This window comes from Poecilia mexicana, unplaced genomic scaffold (assembly GCF_051168715.1).
Source record: "Poecilia mexicana isolate PSO_F unplaced genomic scaffold, ASM5116871v1 scaffold_4, whole genome shotgun sequence".
NCBI lineage: Eukaryota > Metazoa > Chordata > Actinopteri > Cyprinodontiformes > Poeciliidae > Poecilia > Poecilia mexicana.
The window spans coordinates 12,891,076-12,903,906 of record NW_028263373.1 but is presented as its reverse complement, the minus strand read 5'-3'; the positions used below and the strand labels follow the sequence as shown (position 1 = coordinate 12,903,906).

The 12,831-nt window shown below is 40.1% G+C and overlaps 1 long non-coding RNA gene across 2 annotated transcripts; it reads left to right on the top strand.

Annotated features, from left to right (window-relative positions):
* Positions 1-8,111: 8,111 nt before the first annotated feature.
* Positions 8,112-12,530, top strand: LOC148159942 (uncharacterized). 2 transcript variants are annotated; one of them, XR_015762677.1, is made up of 4 exons: positions 8,112-9,247; positions 10,238-10,331; positions 10,896-11,051; positions 11,833-12,530. It is a non-coding gene; the product is annotated as an uncharacterized LOC148159942 (long non-coding RNA). The 2 variants fall into 2 exon arrangements; XR_015762676.1 differs by having other exon boundaries at positions 8,112-9,449.
* The last annotated feature ends 301 nt before the right edge of the window (positions 12,531-12,831 follow it).

Genomic DNA, 12,831 nt, shown 5'->3' with positions numbered 1-12,831 from the left:
AAAGAGACTTCACAATTCACAATTTTGCAAAGTTGTAGTTGGGTGGCGGGGGGGAAGTAACGTCGCTGAATGGCATTTGAGTGATTCAGGGTTTTCTGCAGCGTTGTGCTGTGGCTGCAGAGGCACGCGCGGCTAGGGGCGAAGGCGAGGTCAGAACGGGATGAGGGGTTCAGTTGAGCGTGAAGCTGAATGTGGTTATGAAAGAGGCAGACAGGTGCATGTCTGCGCCTCTGTCAGAGTGCGTAGTCCTCAGGGAGCGGCACGCATACTGCCGCTCCTCTCAACTGTGAGATTACAGTTTCATGCAGCTCTCTGGATGAATGTGCACAAGCATGTTTGCACATTTCGCCGCGAACGATGACGGTGATGGAGTCGGATGTGCCCATGAGACATAATGATATTCCTCTCTCATACCTGACAAAACTTGTCATAATATAATTCTGTACTGCTGGTGGAAGTCATCAGGTTTATGTTGACGTTTATACAAAACAAGTTCGCCTATACATTAATGCACAACAGAGATTTGATGCTCAAATTACAGGCTTCCGGTCTGCTAATGTGCGAAAGATGCTAGTTGATTTAGATCCCTTCAGCTGTTGTCTTTTGCTCATCAGTCATGAATGGAAGGGAGGAGACCCTGATGTAGACCCACAACTTCCAAAACATTTATAGCTCTTCCCCCTTTTTCTCATTTTTTGAATGAGATCTCAAGGTATTCCCAGGCCACAAGGAAAAACATTCATAACCCAGCGAGAAACTTCAATGTGTTTATCGAGTTTTTACATGATTGACCAACACAAACCATTGCATAATTGTGGAAAAGAAACTATTCAAAATAAAAAGATGCATTTATATTTAGCCCATTTTGCTCTGACACTCCTTATATCTACTACCTGGCAGGAGCACAGATAGGGCAGTACTTTTAAGTTGCAGTTTTATCTATTTCTCCTTACATTGCAACACACAGCACGCCATAATTTGAAGTAAAAAACGAGGGAAGGGACTATAAATTGGTCTTCAGTCTGAAGGTTCTAATTTGAAACATTGGTTCAATGCACTAGTTTGCGCTACACACAAAATCCAACTACACACTTTAAAGTTTGTAGTTGTAACAAAAGTAGAACTTTAAGGATTATGAATGCTTTTGCTCAGCTCTGTATATTCCCTCTGGGAACGCCTCTATGTGAATGAGCTGGTGTGGTTGGGATGTCTGGGCTTCCATGTTGAACATGTGACCAAAAACCAGTTTCATATATCTTTATATATATATCTTTATGAATCTAAAATCATATTTAAGGGAATAATGTTTCACTTTTAAATCTTCAAGATTCATTGTTCAGTTTCAAATTGCACAAATGGTTCGTTCGTCTTTCAAAACCAAAAAATAAATAAATAAACTGCACAGCACCAACTTTAATATTTCAGAGGATTTGAGTGCATCATGTTGACAAACACCAAGTATTTTCTTTTAAAGCGGGCTCTCGCTATAGGTGGATGTCTCAATCAGTGCCTGCCTAAACTGATCGCCGTGGACGAGGGTCAGGGCAAAGCGTGATAATGAGCTCACTCTGCCGGCTTCCCCAGCTGCAGATCCATGATGGCAACATCAGGTTGCTGTCTTGCCCCTGTGACGACAAAAGAGGAAAGCGTCGATGATGTTTAACCAGCCCCGCCGGGGTCAAGAATGCAGCCCACTGGCGACGAAACAAAATTCCCCGAGTGCTCTCCCCTCCTTCCTTTTGAAGTGAGACCCTCTGAAATCTCAGAGGCCGGCCGATCCTTGAATCGACGGATCCTTGCCTGAATCCCAGACCGGCCTAACCTGGAGGGTCAGCCCCAAGTTTACTTTCTCAGAGACGCGGCCCCGCTCAAAGAAACAGAATCTATGCAGCTTAAACTGTTGTGCAGACACAAAAGGAGGGTCATCTCGACCCCTCCGTCTCCTTCTCTTCACAGCTCTGTTTGTCAGCTACACAATGGACATGAAGAGACTTTGATTTTTATCCTGGAAGGAAAAACAGAGGACATTTTATTCAGCCATGTCACAAATCTGATTAGGTTTGGCTTTTAAATGGCTCTAAATTCTTTAAAAGCTTAAATGTGTGAGACTGGATCTTGTTTTCACATTTGAAGAGGGACGTTTTTGTGCTCCAGGCTGAATTAATATAATTCAGTACATAAAATGAGAAATTATAGCGTCCTAATTAAATTGAATACCACACAGGCAACAAGTAATGATTGCAGAAAGTGGTTTATTTCCTCTGTTGGTTCTTAGATTAGTGACACTTTATGGTGAGATATTAACATAATGTTTTATTAGCTTCAAATACTGGTCCAGATTTGCTCTCGAACTCTTTATTGGCCCTAATATTTTAAGACTCACTGCCATCATTTATCATATAGATAGTAAAATATAAGTATTATCCAAAGATGTTGGACTTTATGTATAAATAATTACATTTTATAGTTTTTGTTTCAGCTTTAGGTCTCATAATTACTACAAGTGCCATTTTGAATAAACAGTTTGGATGTGGTTTTCATCTCTGTTGGAAAAACTCAGTAACTTCCAACTAAAATAATCCAACAATTATTTCAATTTCTGACAATAAAGACTCGATATGATTATTTCTCACTTTAATGCAATTTGTGCCACAGTTTATGAGAAAACATTGGTCAAAGTATAATGGATTGGTTGTTCTCATATGGACGACAATCTGGAGGCCAGCACTTTTTTGCGGAACAATATGTCACCTTTTTTCATTACGCTTGAGTAGAAAAACGAATGTGTTGCAGAAATTCATCTGACATGTTACTGTGCAGTAGAGTTTAGTGGTTTCATCATATTAAATATTATATAGCAGTAAAAACGTGAAATTTGTTTTACTAGTTACTGGGAAGGAATTGCATTATTTTCTATTTGCTTTAAAAAAAATTTACATTAAAATTAGTTCAATTACTTTTATCAAAACTTCTTGTACTTTTAAGTTGTTTTATTATTTTTTTTAGAGATTTCTATCAAAAACAAATATCTTGGTTGAATAAAATTGACTTGTGATACAAAATTTGGCCGAGGTATAAAGAATTTGTGTATGCAAATTTAAAATCTGATTTAAATAATACCATAGCAAAATGTAAGATAATCAAGATAATCATATAAAACAATAGCCTTCAGTTTTTTTTTTATTATTTATTTGAGTGAAGATTTAAAGATATTTAAACTTTCGGTTTCTCTCGGCCCTGTGAGTCATTTGATTTCATTTCACTGAACCATTAATGCAGTACCTACAACTAAATTACCACTTTCTGTAGTATTTCCAGCGAATAATAAATCTCCTTTAGCAGCAAGTCTGTTTAGTCAAACGGATTGCAAAGATCTGACAACTGGAGTCAAATGTTTAGATGTCTTAGTACAAATTTTTTAATAGCAAAACTTTTAACTTTTCTAACGATGGGAAGCTTTTTTTGTGTGTCATTTTCACTTTGTATGGTTAGTAATGCCTCCTGCATCCACCTGCTGATGCATTAGAAAAAAAAACACAATCGAAAAAGACTTGTTTAAGCTTTGATGGAGAATAAAAATACGTTTTATGTCAGGCAGAGGATTGCTTAAAAATGTTTGAGTTTTTAATTTCATCCTATGTAAAATACAAAATTACAGCCAGTTTTTTCTTTATGTAATTTAATGCGAAAGGTCCAAAAATTAAAACAATAAAAATTGTTACACATTCCGTATTTGATTTGGTGACATTTTCTTTTCTTTTTTTTTTTTGTTTTTGAGTCGAAGTTGAGTACATTTAATAGCTGTAAGAAACTTAAGTTGATTTTATGAATCCCATAAATGCATGAGCATGGACATTTTTTTAAGTGTCCATGCTCATGCATAGTCGAAATTCATCAAATGTTTTAAACTTTTATAAGGCATTTTAGGGGATTGTTGTGTAACAGAAGGCTTTTCCACCGGTTTATTTTCCCTTTCGTTCAGATTTTTCTTCCACACATCCTAGCCTTTCTTGAAACCCTTCAACATTTCACAACATTTTGTCGAAACCTTAACAATTTTTCAGTTGTCAGGAAACTTTGAGTCCTATAACACACAATGAATTCAACTCAGCTCGGACTTGGGACCAAATAAAGTATCTCTCGGACTAACTAATAATTAACTAACAAACTAATAATTGAAATTTGAATTAATATTTAAAAACTAATTTCGGAGGTGTTTAGCCTAATTAACTGCTGCACACAACCGGGGGAGACACTGATCTCCTCTCAGCTGTTATTAATGCGCTAATGGAGACCGGAATTAATAATTAAGAGTTTAATAATAGCGTCTAACTTATTGTTGCGTCGCCTTTAATCTCTCAGGGCTGCATCCTTTTATTTATATCCATGTTCAGGTCCGTCTCCTTCAGCGCACCGCTGAGGCCCTAGAATAAAAAAAGGTGGTATTCGGATTATCAGCCGCATGGGATAAAGCAATAAATGGGCCGGTGGGGTCCTGAATGGGTGCAGCGGCGTGAAGGGGAGTAATTACAGCTTCATATTAATTGTGTTTTTTCTCCCCTTCTCTCTCTCTCTCTCCGGACACACACACATACGCACACACTGGTGGCATCTAGGAAAGCCCTGTCTTTGTGTCGAACACTTCAAGTTTCAAAAACAAGGCCAATTGAAGCGGCGCAGCTCAAAGCCGGCACCATTGTCGGAGAACACATTGAGTTTTGATTGGGGACAATGGTGTTTCTCAAATTTCGAGCAAAGAGAAAGCCATACTCCATCTGTGATCTCAATGAGCGCCTATTCATGGGCTTCCTTCTTTTCTGCGCCATTCGGCAGCGGAGAAAAGGAGGCAGATGTGGAGGGATAGAGCAGGGGAGAGTGCATTTTAATTGGCTGCAGTATGTAGCTCTCTCTCTCTCTCTCTCTCTCTCTCTCTCTCTCTCTCTCACCCACGCACGCGCACGCACACACACACTGGAGTTATATGCGCCACTATAGTCTGTGCAGAATGGGAAGCGAGGGAGCCCAATAATCTCGCCGTGTTGATGAATACTTGTAGCCCATTCATTAAACAAAGATAATCCCTGCCAACCTACCTCGGGGGCAGAAAAACGTATTTTGTATTGGTGTGTGAGTGTGAGCAGAAAGTGGGGGGAGGAGGAGACGGAGAGGGAGAGGAAGGGAAGGGCGGGGGGGTGCGCCGGAGTGCTGCTGGCCAACAGCTTTGGCAGAGAGAGACCCTTCAAATCTTTGAAATATTCATACGCCTCTCTGGGGTTATCCCCCGTTTATAAATAAGTGTTATTCTAGCGGCTGAAGAGCGACGCTTGAGGGACCTCAGTCTGCCTCTTCAGCTCAAGTGCCTCCTCGTCTCATTGCCTCACAGCCCAGCGGTCACAAGGACGCAGCTAAAACCTAAATAAAAGCATACGGTCACTCACTGTCACACCGAAAGAGAGTATGAGTTAAAATAAATAATATTGCAAGATTTTTATTTTTTATTTTTATTTTTTACATTTTAACTGAAGGATTGTGATCCGATTTGATCCAAATGAATGTTTAGACCAGGGACGTCAACAGGATTTAAGAGACCAAGGTGGCTCAGCCCCAAGGTTGGAAGCCATATGGCCAGAAATATCATTCTACAGGACTTAATTCGCAAACTATTTACTGCTAAGCAACTGGCAAAACACAATATAAAATGAGTTTTATTTGATCAAAAAGTTTGTGAGACATTCATTTCTCAGTGTATCAACTTTAAAAACGCCTTTGCGTTTCAGTTTTCATGAAAGTGAGACATTCTCAATAGTTAGTGGAACAAAAATCTTTAAGGAATCAATCTCCCCAGCCAGCATGCATAGGTGGGCCCCACTTGGGTTTGATGTGGGCTACATGGGTTATGAGTGGGCATGGGTTTTATCTGGGCTAACTGTATGGGACCGATATGGTAACCTAAAATGGGACCCACTTGGGCTGGCCCATTAGGGCTAAACATATGGGCCCCATTCAGCATTAATGTGGGCTAACTGTGAATGGGGCAGAAGTGGGCAACACTATGTGGGGCCCATGTAGTTCCAGTATCACGGGCCCAACATGGGAAACCCATGTGGGCTGACCATATTGAACCCACATGAGATAAGTATGGGCTGACCGTACATGGGTTGGACCTGGGCATGCGTATGTAGGCCCCATACCTTTTTTATGTGGGCTAACTGGGGATGGGGCAGAAGTGGGCAACACTATGTGGGGCCCATGTAGTTTCAGTATCATGGGCCCAACATGGGAAACCCATGTGGGCTGACCATATTGAACCCACATGAGATAAGTATGGGCTGACCGTACATGGGTTGGACCTGGGCATGCGTATGTAGGCCCCATACCATTTTTATGTGGGCTAACTGGGGATGGGGCAGAAGTGGGCAACACTATGTGGGGCCCATGTAGTTCCAGTATCACGGGCCCAACATGGGAAGCCCATGTGGGCTGACCACATTGAACCCACATGAGATAAGTATGAGCTGACCGTACATGGGTTGGACCTGGGCATGCGTATGTAGGCCCCATTGCTTTTTTATGTGGGCTAACTGGGGATGGGGCAGAAGTGGGCAACACTATGTGGGGCCCATGTAGTTCCAGTATCATGGGCCCAACATGGGAAACCCATGTGGGCTGACCACATTGAACCCACATGAGATAAGTATGGGCTGACCGTACATGGGTTGGACCTGGGCATGCGTATGTAGGCCCCATTCCTTTTTCATGTGGGCTAAGTGGGGATGGGGCAGAAGTGGGCAACAATATGTGGGGCCCATGTAGTTTCAGTATCACGGGCCCAACATGGGAAGCCCATGTGGGCTGACCACATTGAACCCACATGAGATAAGTATGGGCTGACCGTACATGGGTTGGACCTGGGCATGCGTATGTAGGCCCCATTCCTTTTTTATGTGGGCTAACTGGGGATGGGGCAGAAGTGGGCAACAATATGTGGGGCCCATGTAGTTCCAGTATCATGGGCCCAACATGGGAAACCCATGTGGGCTGACCACATTGAACCCACATGTGATAAGTATGGGCTGACCGTACATGGGTTGGACCTGGGCATGCGTATGTAGGCCCCATTCCTTTTTTATGTGGGCTAACTGGGGATGGGGCAGAAGTGGGCAACACTATGTGGGGCCCATGTAGTTCCAGTATCATGGGCCCAACATGGGAAACCCATGTGGGCTGACCACATTGAACCCACATGTGATAAGTATGGGCTGACCGTACATGGGTTGGACCTGGGCATGCGTATGTAGGCCCCATTCCTTTTTTATGTGGGCTATCTGGGAATGGGGCAGAAGTGGGCAACACTATGTGGGGCCCATGTAGTTTCCGTATCATGGGCCCAACATGGGAAGTCTATGTTGGTTGACCGCATAGAACCCAGATAAGCATGGGCTGACCGTACATGGGTTGGACCTGGGCAGGAAAATGTAGACCCTAATCCTTTTTTTATGTGGGCTAACTGGGGATTGGGCAGAAATGGGCAACACTATGTGGGACCCACATGGGCTGACTGCATTGAACCCACATGACATAAGCACGGGCTGACTGTACATGGGTTGGGCCTGGGCATACATATGTAGGCCCCATTCCATTTTTATGTGGGCTAACTGGGGATGGGGCAAAAATGGGCAACACTATGTGGGGCCCATGTAGTTTCAGTATCATGGGCCCAACATGGGAAGCCCATGTGGGCTGACCACATTGAACCCACATGAGATAAGTATGGGCTGACCGTACATGGGTTGGACCTGGGCATGCGTATGTAGGCCCCATTGCTTTTTTATGTGGGCTAACTAGGGATGGGGCAGAAGTGGGCAACACTATGTGGGGCCCATGTAGTTCCAGTATCATGGGCCCAACATGGGAAACCCATGTGGGCTGACCACATTGAACCCACATGACACAAGCATGGGCTGACCATACATGGGTTAGACCTGGGTAGGAAAATGTAGACCTTAATCCTTTTTCATGTGGGGTAATGGGATTTTTTTTTTTTAATCTGATTAGACAATGTGGTTACCCTGTCACTTTTAAACTTTTCACTATATGTCAAAAGCAAAAGCTGCAAGAGCAAGATTATAAAAACTTTTAAAAAAATTATGAGATGTCAGATTGATGGCCTTTAGCTAAGGAAATTGTTACTCAGTTGGCCTGTATTGGAGCTGATAAAAGGTAAATTGTTGAAGCAATTGTATAAGCTTTCTACAAAATTAAAAGCTCTCCTTGGATGGTTACCTCATCTTGGAGGTCATAAAGAGGTATTGTATTTGAACCATGCTCACTACATGATTTCTTTGTCTGGCTCATTTACTAACACCGACATTACACTAGGCTTCCAGAAGACCAAAATATGTTTCAATGCTTTATTTTTTAAACCAGTTCAGTATTGTCCAAGCTACACTTTGAAGTCCTAGCATTTTTTTCTTTTTATTATTTTACACTAGAACAGTCCAGATGTCCTAACATTTTTGTGACATTATCTGTTTTAAATATGCATAATCTTCTGCTGCTCAGAGTGGTTCAGAGTGGACTTTTGTCCTTGCTTCTTTTTTTAAATGTAATTTAATTTTATTTTATTATCAATTGGATGTTCAGACCTCCAAGTGTTCATTGCAGCTTTTTCAAAGAAGGACTTAATTCTTATTTGGAGAAATAGTTCAGATCAGATCATCGTGAAAAATATTACAAAATGTTTAGAAAATGAATTCAAACAAAACTCAAGTGAGAAAGACAAGAGTAAAATTTTTAGCATCTGTTTTTTCATCTGTAAACATTTTCCAAGTTGTCAGCATAAATAAAATAAAAAAACTAAACATTTCTATTTATGATTATTTTTATATCTTTTAATCTTTTTTCAATAATCTTTTTAACCTTTTTGTTCATTTTTTCTCTGGCACCGTTGCCAATAAAGGTTGGTGAATTGAAGTAGACACTTTACACATCCACTAAAGAAAGTAGTTCCAAAACACATTTGAATAAGGACGACTATATTTATTTATTTTTATTGAGAAAATTTGTGAGTGCTACATCGGTTTTACATTTGTTAAACCGATGTATTACTCTCAAAATTAATCTCGTGTTTCTTGGAGAACGTACAATTGTTAACGGCGGATGGATATGCGGTTTCAAAATCAAACGTAGTCCCATCAGTCCGTTGGCGTGGAGTCTGCAGGTTCGCTGGCCTTCTACTAAAGAATCTGTAAGTACACTTCTGTCTGTTTTGTCTGTGTCAAATTTTAGGGAGAGATTTTAAATCGTTAGTTAAAACATTTGTTGCTCGTAATGGTTCGGATGACCGGAGTACCCCGAAAGACCTTATTAGTTGTTTCTTCTTTTTTTTGTTTGTTTTTCTTTTTGGTGATTTTTTTAACACACACAATAAGTCATCTGCCATTATTGAGGTAAGAATATTTGGATGCAGAGCGATTTCAAACTGTTCTGGGCCAGATCATTTTCAAATACGCTGCGGCGCCATTCACCGGTAAATTTGAGCGCCAACGCGGCAGAATAAAATCGGTTCACTAATGAATCTACGTTGCTAGCGGAGGTTGCTTTTAAAGTACCTTGACACGATAAAACCACTTACATTATTTATAAAGAGTAACTACTTCGCTTTCATTCTGTGTACATGGGTTTTTAACAATCTTTCTCGCAGCCAATTAAGCCAGCATGCATAGCTGGGATCCATTAATTGTGCATTTTTAATTATTATTATTTTTTTTTTTTCATGAAACTGCATTGAATCGTGTCGTTGTGGACTAGATAGGTAATGATGAATGGGCATGGGTTTTGTCTGGGCTAACTACACGAGGCCCATATGTTTAACCTAAAATGGGACCCATATTGTCAGCCCATTTGGGCTAAATGTAGACTGTATTCAGCATTATTGTGGGCTAACTGAGAATGGGACAGAAATGGGCAACACGAAATGGGGCCCATGTGGTTTCAGTATATTTGGCATAAAAGCTTTTTTGTAAATAGAATGAAGGCATAGTAGTAAATATTTTAAAATCATGTTTGTTTTATTGTGTAAGTGACATTTTAAAGCGTTTTATTCTGTCATCGTTTGACTGCAAAAAACATGACAAGTGGGTGTTTAGGTCTCAACTAGCCATTTGTTTGGTCAATGCAAATGGGAGCTTTAGATTTACCAATGTTTTAATACTTTTTAAAAATTTATTTTCTACAGACTACTATGGAGAAGCGTGAAGAAGGCTTGCAAGGGCAGAAGTGACATCAGATCTTCAAACAGATAATGATATTCCAGAAAAGCGACGTAGAAGGTAACGTGGAACAGGGACTTCTGTAACACACAACTGTAGATCAGTGGTTCTTAACCTGGGTTCGATCGAACCCCAGGGGTTCGGCGGAGCCTCTGCCGCGGAGGGAAAAAACTTGTGTAAAGTCGTGATGCGCCGCTTTGCCATCATTTGCTGCGGAGGATCACGTTACATTGCTTAGCCAATCAGTGCTGCGGAGGAGCGCAGGGATGGGGCAAGGAGGGGGGAAGCGGGGTTCGGTGAATGCGCATATGAAACTGGGGGGTTCGGTACCTCAAAAAAGGTTAAGAACCACTGCTCTAGATCTTCTGTCTCCCTGGTTGTCATTTGAGCTGCTCTCAGTTCTTTTACCCATTTGGTTCTCCTTGCTTTACTTTTTCCTTCTAATCCTTCAAAATTTATTGACTTAAATTGATACAGACATTAACAATTGGCATTTTGTCCATGTATAAAAGTAAGCTTATAAGCTATATATGTGTGAAACAATAACAAATCAATTAATAAAAACTAAATGTATCATGCGTCCTGATTTTAAAATGTTGTCCTGTAATTGTCATTATACTTAAGGTTGTCATGGTTGCAGAAATTGGAGGAGGGTCCTTAGATGATGCAGTACAACAAGCTGTGCGATTCCTCATGTCCCCTGAATTGGCCCTCCAGTTCAACCTGTTTGGCCGACATAGGAAACAAGTTCCGGGACCTGCGTCTCTGATGTTTTGTATGGTAAAGATCAGTTTTTATATTCACTTTTTTTCTTGAACATTTGTTAATTTTGGTTGTCTTATGCCTTTTGTTCATTTTTAGTAATCTTTTTTTTTTTTTTAGATTAAAAACTGAGACTTCAATTTTTGGTTTAATTCACATAGTATTCTTTCACTGTGCTCTCAAGAACTTAAAGATTTGATTGCTGACAAAATTTGAAGGTAATATTGTTTGCATTTCAAACAGTATTAACAAAATATACAAGACCATGATAGAATCTTTATGTCAGTAGTTGATTTATATACATTAATATATTTTAAATTTACAATAAGAATATAGTGTGTGTACTAGGGATGCTCCGATCAGGTTTTTTGCTTCCAATTCTGATACCGATCACCCATGGGGCCCATCGCTGCCGATCGTCTGGATTGGCTGTTATTTTTTCACTTTAGGTATAAATGATAACATGTTATCTGGCAAAATTAAAAAGTGCGCAGTGTGACGGAAAGAGTAGATCAGCTGCACATGCAGGCTGCGAATGAGATACAGGTGATCTGCAACAAGAGGCCGTGATCAGCGATCACCAATCAAACACATTTTCACGGAAATTAACCGCTTATGATTGCTGATCGATCTGCACACCTCTATCTACATAATAATAATGACTCGAGAGTGCTTTGATTTTGGCAGATCCCTGCAAGCATTTCTGCCCCTTGAAGGGGAAGAGATGCACATTTCATTAATGTTACATTGTACTAAAAGTAAAACACTAATGCAATTTCTACCTTTGCTTGTTTTTTAGGTGCACTTAAAAGAAATGGATCCATCCACGGAATCACACAAAGATACGGAAAAGGCACTCGAAGTGGGTTACTGGAGCCCCGGACAGAGGTGGAAATAGAAAAGTTAGAGCGACTAGGGAGGCAGCCAGCTCAGACTCAGGTGGGCAGGTTCCAAGATGGACAGTTACAATGATGTATGAGAGCTTTCAAGTGTGGCATATAGGTTATTAAAAATATTTGACAAAAATGTAGTGTGAAAGAGCTATGTAAGTGTGTGTGTGTTGATATATATTTATATGTATTTATATATAGATGTACAGATCTATATAGTTGCATATCTAGATATAGATCTATATACATGTATGTATCTATACATATTTACATAACTAGATGCATAGTTATCTAGATAACGAGATGTAGAAATATAACTATCTAGATATATAGATCTATATATATAGAGATAAATATATATTTACATAGCTAGAAATCTAGTTACATAGATAATTATATATCTACATATAGATCTATGTTTATACATTTGTTATATTAAACTAGTTTCTGTTATTTTCAAATCTGCAATATGAATAATTTTGTAGATTTCTTTTACCAGTGCATTTCTTGTGGCATCATTTGCTCTGTGTTAATAAAGCTCTTATAATTGACGAGTTAAAAAAAACTGACAATATTTAAAATTACCAAATAAAAACCTTGACCAAAAGACATTTTTCATCTCTTTTTTTAATGCAGGTTTTGTGCTAAAGCATTTTAATACTTTGGTTTGTTGATTAAGATTGTATATCTATTAATGTAATTCACTTTCAGGTTAGGTGAGACAGACCCCATTGTTCCTACAGGAATGAGGCATCTGGGCCCCACTGAAAACCCAGTCAGCACCCATTTAAATCTACCTGGGCAAAACCATATGGGGCCACCATGGAACCCGTGGACAAACCCACTTGGTACCCGTATTCTAGCCCAGTTTAGCCCCAGTTGGGGCCCAGGTAAAAAATGAAAGCTCC